The 13,976-nt window shown below is 51.4% G+C and overlaps 1 protein-coding gene across 1 annotated transcript in view; it reads right to left on the bottom strand.

Annotated features, from left to right (window-relative positions):
• The window catches only part of FLRT2 (fibronectin leucine rich transmembrane protein 2), a 64,454-nt gene extending 60,542 nt beyond the window's left edge, over positions 1 to 3,912 (bottom strand). The window contains exon 1 of the mRNA XM_069736382.1: positions 3,199 to 3,912. The gene's annotated coding sequence lies outside the window, so the exon portion shown is untranslated. The remainder of the gene's footprint in view (positions 1 to 3,198) is intronic.
• Between the last annotated feature and the right edge of the window lie 10,064 nt (positions 3,913 to 13,976).

The following is a 13,976-nucleotide window of genomic DNA, read 5'->3' as shown; positions in this document are numbered from 1 at the left end:
TACTGGATGTGACCCTGTAGGTTATGGATGTGACCCTGTAGGTTCTGGATGTGACCCTGTGGGTACAGGATGTGACCCTGTGGGTTCTGCATGTGACCCTGTGGGTACTGGATGTGACCCTGTAGGTGCTGCATGTGACCCTGTGGGTACTGGATGTGACCCTGTGGGTTCTGCATGTGACCCTGTGGGTACTGGATGTGACCCTGTAGGTGCTGCATGTGACCCTGTGGGTACTGGATGTGACCCTGTGGGTTCTGCATGTGACCCTGTGGGTACTGGATGTGACCCTGTAGGTGCTGCATGTGACCCTGTGGGTTCTGCATGTGACCCTGTGGGTTCTGCATGTGACCCTGTGGGTACTGGATGTGACCCTGTAGGTTCTGGATGTGACCCTGCAGGGTTCTGAGTGTGACCGTGTACCTCCTGTCATGTTACATAGTATACAGCCCGCAGTAATGATCCCGTATACATCCTGCGCTGGCAGGGAGAGGGATGATAAGAATAATGGGGAGGATGATAAAACACAACATATTTGTATTATTGATATTCTTGTTGTATTTTCTCTTATTGTTGCACACGACATAATAATTGCTTCTCTCCGTCTTCAGCCAGGAAACATTCCCATTACCCTCCACATTTTCCTGCAGCTAAACAATAATGCAAGTTCTAAATTCTTACAATTTGGAGAATAAATTTGCCGTTTTCTCCCTTCCTGCCACCACAGAACTGACGTATTATATTAAAGCGGGCATGTAAAGTTACAGCCGGAGCCTGCCATTATATTCTCCATTTATAATGTGCAATTTGTCCAGGTTTATAGAGGAAATAAATCCTGCGTCCCCCGAGCTGGGAGAGGAATTGGCTGTGCAGAAAGCCTGGCTCATGGCTCCACACTAACAATGGCTGCACAGTTCTTCCAGATAGAGGTCAGTAATGAACTGAATGCGAATCAACTCAGCACAAACTGCTCAGTCAGGGGGGACCAGGATGGAAAGGGTGCAGGTCTGGGGGTCACCCGGTGGTGCCATGTAGGGTGCCATCAGGCGGAGGGGCAGAGGCCATAGGACCAGATCCATCACTGCACTGGGTGATGGTCACTTCTAGATGGCACAAGTCATCAGGCCCCCCAAATCTCCAGGGAGCGGCAGTGTCAGTAAGGAAGCTGCACCTGATATAAGATGGTCCTCCCAGACATCAGCCTCCGCCGCTCGTCAGACTCATCCTGTCTATGGGGATCAGAGCTGGATTTCATGGCTACAGTTCATCACTACAGTCACAGTTATTCATGGACTACAACCCCTATTATCCACAACAGGAGGAAAAACTAGGAGCCAGGGCCAGGTCTTTCCTCACCCATTTACAGGACTGCTCAGATTTTCGCCAATTCCTCCCTCATCTGCAGGATTCACTGATCCCGTACCCCCCAATCTCCAGGATCTGCCTGCCTCTGTCTGGGTGACCTGTTAACCGCTTCTTGCCCCCTCACCTGTGTGCTCAGCCCCAGCAATCCAGGCTTACAGCAGATAATATGGATTAAGTGTTCGCCTGGAGATGGAGGCTGCTCCTGCCCTGAGCCTCATAACCCATAATAGCCTCATCTAGTCAATTTGTACCACTTAGCCATAATGGAAGAATTGCCTTCAACCCCATCAGTTAATGAGCCTGCTGTCACCGAGTATAAAGACCCATATGCTGCTCCATTCTGGAGAGGTTCCATGCCCAAATCCTGCCACAGCTCGGACAGGAGGCAGCCCTGGCACCACAGGTTCCTGAACGGTGGCACCACAGGGTCCTGAACGGTGGCACCATAGGGACCTGCACGGTGGCACCACAGGGTCCTGCACCGTGGCACCATAGGGTCCTGCACCGTGGCACCAGAGGGTCCTGCACCGTGGCACCACAGGGTCCTGAACGGTGGCACCATAGGGACCTGCACCGTGGCACTATAGGGTCCTGCACCGTGGCACCACAGGGTCCTGAACGGTGGCACCATAGGGTCCTGCACCGTGGCACCACAGGGTCCTGAACGGTGGCACCATAGGGACCTGCACCGTGGCACTATAGGGTCCTGCACTGTGGCACCACAGGGTCCTGAACGGTGGCACCATAGGGTCCTGCACCGTGGCACCACAGGGTCCTGCACCGTGGCACCATAGGTCACTGCAATAACGTGGTCAGGTGAGGACTTAGTCACTGCACTATATGAGCAGGAGCTCACCCTGTTATATGGGATCTTGTCACATCCCATAAACCTGACATGTCAGCACCGAGTGACACACACAGGAGGAGCAGGCAGCAGAGGGTTAATGGGGGGAGCAGCCACACAGTGGACGTGTGATGCCAGGATCCAGGGTGGGTTCTGGGGTCTCTCAGCCCACTCCATCATACTGGACCAAAGTCCCCCCGGTAGTTATGACAGTCCATGGTGTAGAGCCTGGTGCCCTCTTTTTCGGGGGGCGATCAGAGGTAGAGCCCCCAGCAGTTCTCTGAGGTGACAGTGACCCTCCGACCAATGATAACTGAACCCTTCCTGTGATAATAATCGATTTCCCACCAGTGCAGGAATGAGACTGGAGATCCCCGATCCCCCTCTATAAAGATCGGATCCCTCTACCTGATCCCAAATAACTCATCCCCGTCACCAGCCCCTGGAGATCTGATGCTCCTTCTCCCTTCCCTGAATAACTGATCCCCCCAGATCCCTCTCCTGAGACCTGCTCCCGTGTAGCGTCTTTTCCCCCCGATCTAGTACATGTTGGTCCTACATCATATATAATCTATGGATCATATAAGATCGATCGCAGATGAACATTCACCCCCGCACTGATCGCCCACAGACCCCCGATCACAGGTACACAGTCTCCACGAACTGTGCTGCTTCCACCGATCAGATCGCCGACCATTCATCTCCTACGTCCAACAGATCGGGGAAGACCCCCATATATCGGCATCGCTCCATATCCCACTAACACCTGGGGTAGAGATCAGTCTCTGTCACTGGTCATCTATGGATGCTGTCAGCCTGGGACACAAGCTGCCTATAGAGGAGGGCGACGACTGACAGCTATACACAGTGACAGCTATACACAGTGACAGCTATACACAGTGGCCCCCTATAGAAAGTGGCTCCTATAGAAAGGGACTGCTATACAGTGTGGCCCCTGTAGACGGTGGGCGCAGCTGCCCGGCGCCTCTTACCTGGGGGGGTCTCGCTCTCCTCTCCGACTTCTCATCCTGAAGCCCCTCTGGATCTTTCTTTTCTGCATCCAAAATATTCTAGAATCCAATGAAACTTTGGGTTTCGGCTCCTGCAGCCGCTCAGGGGCTCAATCCAATATCGCGGGGTTGAGCGCCGGGCCAGCGGCGGGGGGTCAGTGCCCGGTGCCCCGCGGACTCCTGCAGCCTCCCCCGGGGGGTCTCCAGCGCGATCCGAGCCCCCTCAGGAGAGTGAAGCATCTTCCACCTTGCGCCTGGTGTCCGAGCTGCACATCCCGGGGTCGCGGCTCCTGGAGGGGTCAGTGCTCCCCAATATCACAGTAATCCCTCGGTAAGCGTCGGTGCTGCCCGGGTCCCGTGCGCCAGATGCGGAGTGGTGTGCGCCCCGGCCGTGCAGAGCTCCGCGCAGGGGATGTGAGCGCAGCAGCCGCCTGTCCTCACTGCTCAGTGTGAGCGCAGCTCAGCTCTGCCTCCTGCTCCTGATCCTGCCTCCTGCTCCTGATCCTGCCTCCTGCTCCTGATCCTGCCTCCAGCTCCTGATCCTGCTCCCAGCACTGCAGACAGTAAAAGATCCTGGGAGGAGTCATGCAAATGAGCTCCGGCAATGTTTTATTGGGGTCCTGGCTGGCCCCTCATGTAGGCAGCAGTGTGATCAGCGCTGCCTTTGGGATGCACTGAGCCGAGGCTGCACATGGCAGGCAGCTCTGTCCCCAGCCAGGCTTGTTCCCTGCACCCCACCAGCTCCTCCTCTCTCCTCCTCCAGACATCACCCACATTTTTAGGCAGCGGAGACTCAGACAGCAGCAGACTGAGCCACAAGACCAACTGCAACCACTGCTGATTAACCCATGGCATGCCAGCACCGAACCTGCACCAGCGGGGTAGGAAGAAGCTTAACCCCTTCCAATCTGTATGAAGGTTATTGCTGAACCTTAAAGATAACAATCCGACCCGCATAAATGGGGTTAACCAGATGCCAGGAGGAAGGGGAGCTGCTGCCATGGATAAAACTGAGCTGTGGGCTGTACGTTGGGGCCCCGTGGCCCCAGGCTGGTGACTGGAGGGACTCTACCCAGTGCTGGCATGTGGGTGATTTCTGCTCCGGAGTCTCAGCTTCTCTCCTCCAGGTCACACTGTGCAGTCACAGGATGGAGGTTGAAATGGGCCCCCTTACCCCTTGGGCCCTTGTGCGGCTGCACAGGTTGCACCAATGAAATGTCCGCCCCTGCACAGGAACATTGGTTGTCTCTGTCCAGGTCCCAGCAGCTGCCACCGCTCCCACCAAGGACATGGCATCACTTTAACCCTTCCCCTGCAGCCACCGGCAACAAATCCACATTATTCCTTGATTATATCAGGTTCCAACCCAATAGAGGAGCAGACATTTCCTGCTGCCATTAGGGTCCGGGAGGGGGTGACCTGTGACATTGGCTGCCCTGCTACTCTGTAGTGGGGGGTGACAATGGTAACGATGACGGAGAAATGCACAGGATAATAGTGAGCGCGACAGAGGGCAGTGTATGGTATGGAGCAGTCAGGGGGTGGGCTGCAGGATCCCCCCATACTGTACATGACTGCTCAGGACAGGGAGGCGTTTAATGAGGTTCTAATGACGTGGCACTAATTGGGTCATTAGGGTTTGTGGAAAGGATTCAGCATCAGGTCCCTCATTAATGTCGGAGCCGCCTGTTACTTTGTAGCACAGATCTGTCGGGGTCGCAAAACCAAACAACGTTGTTTAGGTAGAAAAGTCTTTGTTTTATAGAAAAACTCAAAACAGAAAAGATTTTCTGATACAACAACGCCCTGCTCACAACCTCCACATCTCCACAGCCCAGGGACCCCATATCTCACCAGCCCCGGACCCCAACATCTCCCCAGACCCGAGACCCCACATCTCCCCAGTCCCGGGACCCCACATCTCCCCAGCCCTGGAACATCTCCCCAGCCCCGGGACCCCACATCTCCCCAGCCCCGGGACCCCACAGCTCCCCAGCCCTGGAACATCTCCCCAGCCCTGGGACCCCACATCTCCCCAGTCCTGGGACCCCACATCTCCCCAACCCCGGGACCCCACATCTCCCCAGCCCTGGGACCTCCACAGCCCAGGGACCCCACATCTCCCCAGTCCTGGGACCCCACATCTCCCCAGCCCGTGGGACACCATATCTCCCCAGCCCCGGGACCCCACATCTCCCCAGCCCAGGAACATCTCCCCAGCCCCGGGACTCCACATTTCCCCAGTCCTGGGACCCCACATCTCCCCAGTCTTGGGACCCCACATCTCTCCAGTCCTGGGACCCCACATCTCCACAGCCCAGGGACCCCACATCTCCCCAATCCCAGATCTCCCCAGCCCGGGAACCCCAGACCTTTCCAGCTCCGGCACCCCCGCATCTCCCCAGCCCCAGGAATCCCACATCTCAGCAACAGGACCACCAGTCCAGGGACCCCGAATCTCCCCAGCTCCACAACGGCACATCTCTCCAATCCCGTATCTCCCGAGCCTCAAGACCTCACAATAGGGACTATTCTGATACAATGACGTCCTGCTGACAGCCCCCCACATGTCCCCAGCCCCAGGACCCCAGTGCAGGCCATCACTCAGCCCTGACGGCCTCCTCCTCCTCCTCCGGGCCCCGATGCAGGCAGCAGGTGATGCCAGTGTGTGAATGGGCCTCACATCACCTCTCACCAGCGGAGGATTGATGTCCTGGACAGGCAGAGAATGTGTCTTTAAAAGCCCTTTCTCCAGATTACAGGAAAGTGACTGATCTTATCAGCTGTAATGAATCACTCTGGGGTGACAGCTCTGCAGCCAGAGCCCAGAGCACACAGGCCCCTGACAGGGGGAGGACAGGTCTGTATCTGCAGATCAGGGCCAAGAATGGCTGAGTCCTCAAAGATTGTAAACCTAGAAGTCACTCATCTACTCTCTATTAAGCCTGAGCCCCGCACAGTGCAGGCAGCAGGCCAGGGACAGGGGGCAAGCTCCAGGGCCCTGCACCTGGTGCACATGGAGGCCTCCTGAGATGCCCCAGTCCAGATTATTATTATTATTTATTATTATAGCGCCATTTATTCCATGGTGCTTTACATGTGAGGAGGGGTATACATAATAAAAACAAGTACAATAATCTTGAACAATACAAGTCATAACTGGTACAGGAGGAGAGAGGACCCTTACCGCGAAGGCTCACAATCGACAAGGGATGGGTGAGAATACAGTAGGTGAGGATAGAGCTGGTCGTGCAGCGGTCTGGTCGATCGGTGGTTACTGCAGGTTGTAGGCTTGTCGGAAGAGGTGGGTCTTCAGGTTCTTTTGAAGGTTTCGATGGTAGGCGAGACTGTGATGTGTTGTGGTAGAGGGTTCCAGAGTAGGGGTGATACGCGAGAGAAATCTTGTATACGATTGTGGGAAGAGGAGATAAGAGGGGAGTAGAGAGGGAGATCTTGTGAGGATCGGAGGTTGCGTGCAGGAAAGTACCGGGAGACGAGGTCACAGATGTATGGAGGAGACAGGTTGTGGATGGCTTTGTACGTCATGGTTAGGCTTTTGTACTGGAGTCTCTGGGCAATGGGGAGCCAGTGAAGGGATTGACGGAGGGGAGAGGCCGGGGAATAGTGGGGGGACAGGTGGATTAGTCGGGTAGCAGAGTTTAGAATAGATTGGAGGGGTACGAGAGTGTTCGAGGGGAGGCCACAGAGCAGGAGGTTGCAGTAGTCAAGGCGGGAGATGATGAGGGCATGGACTAGGGTTTTTGCAGATTCTTGGTTTAGAAATGTACGGATCTGTGAATTATTTTTGAGTTGAAGGCGGCAGGAAGTGGAAAGGGCTTGGATATGCGGTTTGAAGGAGAGATCAGCGTCAAGGATTACCCCGAGGCAGCGAGCTTGTGGGACTGGGGAGAGTGGGCAGCCATTTACTGTAATGGATAGGTTCGTTGGGGGGGGTCACGTGAGATGGGGGAAAGATGATGAATTCTGTTTTGTCCATGTTAAGTTTTAGAAATCTAGCGGAGAAGAAGGATGAAATAGCGGACAGACATTGAGGGATTCTGGTTAGAAGGGAGGTGATATCTGGTCCATAGATGTAGATCTGTGTGTCATCAGCATAGAGGTGATACTGAAAGCCATGAGATTCTATGAGCTGTCCCAGGCCAAAGGTGTAAATGGAGAAGAGCAGGGGCCCTAGAATTGAACCTTACGGGACTCCGACAGATAGGGGGCGAGGTGAGGAGGTGGTGTGTGAGTGGGAGACGCTGAATGTCCAGTCTGTTAGATATGATGAGATCCAGGATAGGGCCAAGTCTGTGATGCCAAGGGATGAGAGGGTCTGTAATAATAGGGAATGGTCCACTGTGTTAATGGCAGAGGACAGGTCCAGGAGGAGGAGGACAGAGTAGTGTCGCTTGTTCTTGTCGGTTAAGAGGTCATTGGTGACCTTAGTTAGGGCAGTTTCAGTGGAATGGTGTGACCGGAAGCCAGATTGTAAGCGGTCGAAGAGGGAGCAAGAAGAGAGATGGGAGGACAGTTCAAGGTAAACGTGTTGTTCGAGTAGTTTTGAGGCATAAGGGAGAAGTGATATAGGGCGATAGCTAGATACAGAGGATGGGTCAAGAGAGGGCTTTTTGAGGATAGGTGTGATGGAGGCATGTTTAAAGCTTGAGGGGAAAACACCAGTTGTTAGTGATAGGTTGAAGAGATGGGTTAGGGTTGGGATGAAGACTGTGGTGAGGTTTGGGATGAAGTGGGAAGGGACCGGGTCAAGTGCACAGGTGGTGAGATGCGATCTTGACAGTAGAGTGGAGAGGTGATCTTCTGTAATGGTGGAGAAGTTGGTTTTCGAGGAGGAGGGCTGGGAAGTCGGGAGGAAGGGATCTGGTAGTTGTCGACAGATCAGGGAATCCGATGCAAAATGTAACGCAAGGAATTATATTATGGGGTCAAATGCCCAATTATGGCTCAGATCAGGGCACAGTATTAAACTGGTGAAGAAGAGCAACTGTGATCAGACAGGGTTCATTAAGAAAGTTGGAAGGCAGAACATATTATTACTATTATTTATAATATCATATATGCCATGTTCAAGCTTCAAGTTATGGCATGGGTGCATTGTATATTATTGTTATTATTATTATTATTCAATGTGCAACATGCTGGATATTGGGTGCACTATAGAATAATAATAATAATAATAATAATACCATCTCATACACATGCTGTACTCAGCAGTTTGCACAGTGCATGTTATATTATATGATATTAGTAATTTATATTGCACATGTACCATACACAGAAGTCTGCACATTGGATGCCTATAATAACCAGATCCTTATCTAGTGGAGTTTCTCATTTACCTATAGCTACATTAATCCATTTATTCGTCCAGATGCTGCACTAAATGCTGCTTTCCTGTTTTCTGCATCCGTTCAATAACTGCATTGCACACAATATTGTCCACGTAGTCCGTCCGCAGTAATGTGAGGGCTCCATGGTCCAGTCCACGGAGGGTGCAGTACCTCTACCTTACCACAGGTGGCGCTCTAGTACAGGGAGAGTTTTACTACAAAAAAAGAGGAAGAAATCCTGCCAGTTTCATTTTCTCTACTTTTCTACTCAGTTTGTGTTCAGCTAATTGATTTCAGGTCTGTCTGCTTCTAATATTTCTAAGTGTTAACCGCTTGCTGTCCCTAGAAAACACATGTGGCCCCCAGTGGCCAGTAGACTTGTCTGGGGGCTTTGTACCAGATTATTAGAGTGCAGAATATTTGGAATCCAGTTAATGACCCAAAGAGCTAACAATCTGCTTCCCATGCCGGCGGTGCTGCTGTGGAATTCTGCGCTTGGTCGGGGGTTACAGGAACCGTCTGGGGCGGGGGTCTGTATATACAGTAGGGTCTCATGGATGAATGAAGTGGTGATTGTCTGCAGACTGTCCCCTCTCTGGGCTGTAAAACACAGACACAATCTGTACAAACAATAAATCAATGGGAAGTGGAGGAGCATTACATGGATTTCATCCTCCGTTATCCCTGTCAGGGAGGCACCTGGAGCCAATGATCACCCCACTGTATATACAGGACAACGATCACACAGGTCCCTATACAATCCGCTACACCTGTACTGGGAGGCTCCGCTACACCTGTACCTGTACTGGGAGGCTCCGCTACACCTGTACCTGTACTGCGAGGCTCCGCTACACCTGTACCTGTACTGGGAGGCTCCGCTACACCTGTACCTGTACTGGGAGGCTCCGCTACACCTGTACCTGTACTGGGATGCTCCGCTACACCTGTACCTGTACTGGGAGGCTCCGCTACACCTGTACCTGTACTGGGAGGCTCCGCTACACCTGTACCTGTACTGGGAGGCTCCGCTACACCTGTACCTGTACTGGGAGGCTCCGCTACACCTGTACCTGTACTGGGAGGCTCCGCTACACCTGTACCTTTACTGGGAGGCACCGCTACACCTGTACCTGTACTGGGAGGCTCCGCTACAGCTGTACCTGTACTGGGAGGCTCCGCTACACCTGTACCTTTACTGGGAGGCTCCACTACACCTGTACCTGTACTGGGAGGCACCGCTACACCTGTACCTGTACTGGGAGGCTCCGCTACACCTGTACCTGTACTGGGAGGCTCCGCTACACCTGTACCTGTACTGGGAGGCTCCGCTACAGCTGTACCTGTACTGGGAGGCTCCGCTACACCTGTACCTTTACTGGGAGGCTCCACTACACCTGTACCTGTACTGGGAGGCTCCGCTACACCTGTACCTGTACTGGGAGGCTCCGCTACACCTGTACCTTTACTGGGAGGCACCGCTACACCTGTACCTTTACTGGGAGGCACCGCTACACCTGTACCTGTACTGGGAGGCTCCGCTACACCTGTACCTGTACTGGGATGCTCCGCTACACCTGTACCTGTACTGGGAGGCTCCGCTACACCTGTACCTGTATTGGGAGGCTCCGCTACACCTGTACCTGTACTGGGAGGCTCCGCTACACCTGTACCTGTACTGGGAGGCTCCGCTACAGCTGTACCTGTACTGGGAGGCTCCGTTACACCTGTACCTTTACTGGGAGGCACCGCTACACCTGTACCTGTACTGGGAGGCTCCGCTACACCTGTACCTGTACTGGGAGGCTCCGCTACACCTGTACCTGTACTGGGAGGCTCCGCTACACCTGTACCTGTACTGGGAGGCTCCGCTACACCTGTACCTGTACTGGGAGGCTCCGCTACAGCTGTACCTGTACTGGGAGGCTCCGCTACACCTGTACCTTTACTGGGAGGCACCGCTACACCTGTACCTGTACTGGGAGGCTCCGCTACACCTGTACCTGTACTGGGAGGCTCCGCTACACCTGTACCTGTACTGGGAGGCTCCGCTACAGCTGTACCTGTACTGGGAGGCTCCGCTACACCTGTACCTTTACTGGGAGGCTCTGCTACGCCTGTACTGGGAGGCTCCGCTACACCTGTACCTGTACTGGGAGGCTCCGCTACACCTGTACCTTTACTGGGAGGCACCGCTACACCTGTACCTGTACTGGGAGGCTCCGCTACACCTGTACCTGTACTGGGAGGCTCCGCTACACCTGTACCTGTACTGGGAGGCTCCGCTACAGATGTACCTGTACTGGGAGGCTCCGCTACACCTGTACCTTTACTGGGAGGCTCCGCTACACCTGTACCTGTACTGGGAGGCTCCGCTACACCTGTACCTTTACTGGGAGGCTCCGCTACACCTGTACCTGTACTGGGAGGCTCCGCTACACCTGTACCTGTACTGGGAGGCTCCGCTACACCTGTACCTGTACTGGGAGGCTCCGCTACACCTGTACCTGTACTGGGAGGCTCCGCTACACCTGTACCTGTACTGGGAGGCTCCGCTACACCTGTACCTGTACTGGGAGGCTCCGCTACACCTGTAACTGTACTGGGAGACTCAGCTACACCTGTACCTGTACTGGGAGGCTCAGCTACATCTGTACTGGGAGGCTCCGCTACACCTATACCTGTACTGGGAGGCTCCGCTACACCTGTACCTCTACTGGGAGGCTCTGCAACACCTGTACCTGTACTGGGAGGCTCCGCTACACCTGTACCTGTACTGGGAGGCTCCGCTACACCTGTACCTAGTAACATAGTAACATAGTAACATAGTTAGGCCGAAAAAAGACATTTGTCCATCCAGTTCAGCCTATATTCCATCATAATAAATACCCAGATCTACGTCCTTCTACAGAACCTAATAATTGTATGATACAATATTGTTCTGCTCCAGGAAGACATCCAGGCCCCTCTTGAACCCCTCGACTGAGTTCGCCATCACCACCTCCTCAGGCAAGCAATTCCAGATTCTCACTGCCCTAACAGTAAAGAATCCTCTTCTATGTTGGTGGAAAAACCTTCTCTCCTCCAGACACAAAGAATGCCCCCTTGTGCCCGTCACCTTCCTTGGTATAAACAGATCCTCAGCGAGATATTTGTATTGTCCCCTTATATACTTATACATGGTTATTAGATCGCCCCTCAGTCGTCTTTTTTCTAGACTAAATAATCCTAATTTCGCTAATCTATCTGGGTATTGTAGTTCTCCCATCCCCTTTATTAATTTTTTGCCCTCCTTTGTACTCTCTCTAGTTCCATTATATCCTTCCTGAGCACCGGTGCCCAAAACTGGACACAGTACTCCATGTGCGGTCTAACTAGGGATTTGTACAGAGGCAGTATAATGCTCTCATCATGTGTATCCAGACCTCTTTTAATGCACCCCATGATCCTGTTTGCCTTGGCAGCTGCTGCCTGGCACTGGCTGCTCCAGGTAAGTTTATCATTAACTAGGATCCCCAAGTCCTTCTCCCTGTCAGATTTACCCAGTGGTTTCCCGTTCAGTGTGTAATGGTGATATTGATTCCTTCTTCCCATGTGTATAACCTTACATTTATCATTGTTAAACCTCATCTGCCACCTTTCAGCCCAAGTTTCCAACTTATCCAGATCCATCTGTAGCAGAATACTATCTTCTCTTGTATTAACTGCTTTACATAGTTTTGTATCATCTGCAAATATCGATATTTTACTGTGTAAACCTTCTACCAGATCATTAATGAATATGTTGAAGAGAACAGGTCCCAATACTGACCCCTGCGGTACCCCACTGGTCACAGCGACCCAGTTAGAGACTATACCATTTATAACCACCCTCTGCTTTCTATCACTAAGCCAGTTACTAACCCATTTACACACATTTTCCCCCAGACCAAGCATTCTCATTTTGTGTACCAACCTCTTGTGCGGCACGGTATCAAACGCTTTGGAAAAATCGAGATATACCACGTCCAATGACTCACCGTGGTCCAGCCTATAGCTTACCTCTTCATAAAAACTGATTAGATTGGTTTGACAGGAGCGATTTCTCATAAACCCATGCTGATATGGAGTTAAACAGTTATTCTCATTGAGATAATCCAGAATAACATCCCTCAGAAACCCTTCAAATATTTTACCAACAATAGAGGTTAGACTTACTGGCCTATAATTTCCAGGTTCACTTTTAGAGCCCTTTTTGAATATTGGCACCACATTTGCTATGCGCCAGTCCTGCGGAACAGACCCTGTCGCTATAGAGTCACTAAAAATAAGAAATAATGGTTTATCTATTACATTACTTAGTTCTCTTAGTACTCGTGGGTGTATGCCATCCGGACCCGGAGATTTATCTATTTTAATCTTATTTAGCCGGTTTCGCACCTCTTCTTGGGTTAGATTGGTGACCCTTAATATAGGGTTTTCATTGTTTCTTGGGATTTCACCTAGCATTTCATTTTCCACCGTGAATACCGTGGAGAAGAAGGTGTTTAATATGTTAGCTTTTTCCTCGTCATCTACAACCATTCTTTCCTCACTATTTTTTAAGGGGCCTACATTTTCAGTTTTTATTCTTTTACTATTGATATAGTTGAAGAACAGTTTGGGATTAGTTTTACTCTCCTTAGCAATGTGCTTCTCTGTTTCCTTTTTGGCAGCTTTAATTAGTTTTTTAGATAAAGTATTTTTCTCCCTATAGTTTTTTAGAGCTTCAATGGTGCCATCCTGCTTTAGTAGTGCAAATGCTTTCTTTTTACTGTTAATTGCCTGTCTTACTTCTTTGTTTAGCCACATTGGGTTTTTCCTATTTCTAGTCCTTTTATTCCCACAAGGTATAAACCGCTTACACTGCCTATTTAGGATGTTCTTAAACATTTCCCATTTATTATCTGTATTCTTATTTCTGAGGATATTGTCCCAGTCTACCAGATTAAGGGCATCTCTAAGCTGTTCAAACTTTGCCTTCCTAAAGTTCAATGTTTTTGTGACTCCCTGACAAGTCCCCCTAGTGAAAGACAGGTGAAACTGCACAATATTGTGGTCGCTATTTCCTAAATGCCCAACCACCTGCAGATTTGTTATTCTGTCAGGTCTATTAGATAGTATTAGGTCTAAAAGTGCTGCTCCTCTGGTTGGATTCTGCACCAATTGTGAAAGATAATTTTTCTTGGTTATTAGCAGAAACCTGTTGCCTTTATGGGTTTCACAGGTTTCTGTTTCCCAGTTAATATCCGGGTAGTTAAAGTCCCCCATAACCAGGACCTCATTATGGGTTGCAGCTTCATCTATCTGCTTTAGAAGTAGACTTTCCATGCTTTCTGTTATATTTGGGGGTTTGTAACAGACCCCAATGAGAATTTTGTTACCATTTTTCCC

The sequence above is a fragment of the Ranitomeya imitator genome, chromosome 1 (assembly GCF_032444005.1).
Source record: "Ranitomeya imitator isolate aRanImi1 chromosome 1, aRanImi1.pri, whole genome shotgun sequence".
NCBI lineage: Eukaryota > Metazoa > Chordata > Amphibia > Anura > Dendrobatidae > Ranitomeya > Ranitomeya imitator.
Note: the sequence above shows the minus strand (reverse complement) of the source record. Positions and strands in the feature narration are given on the sequence as shown.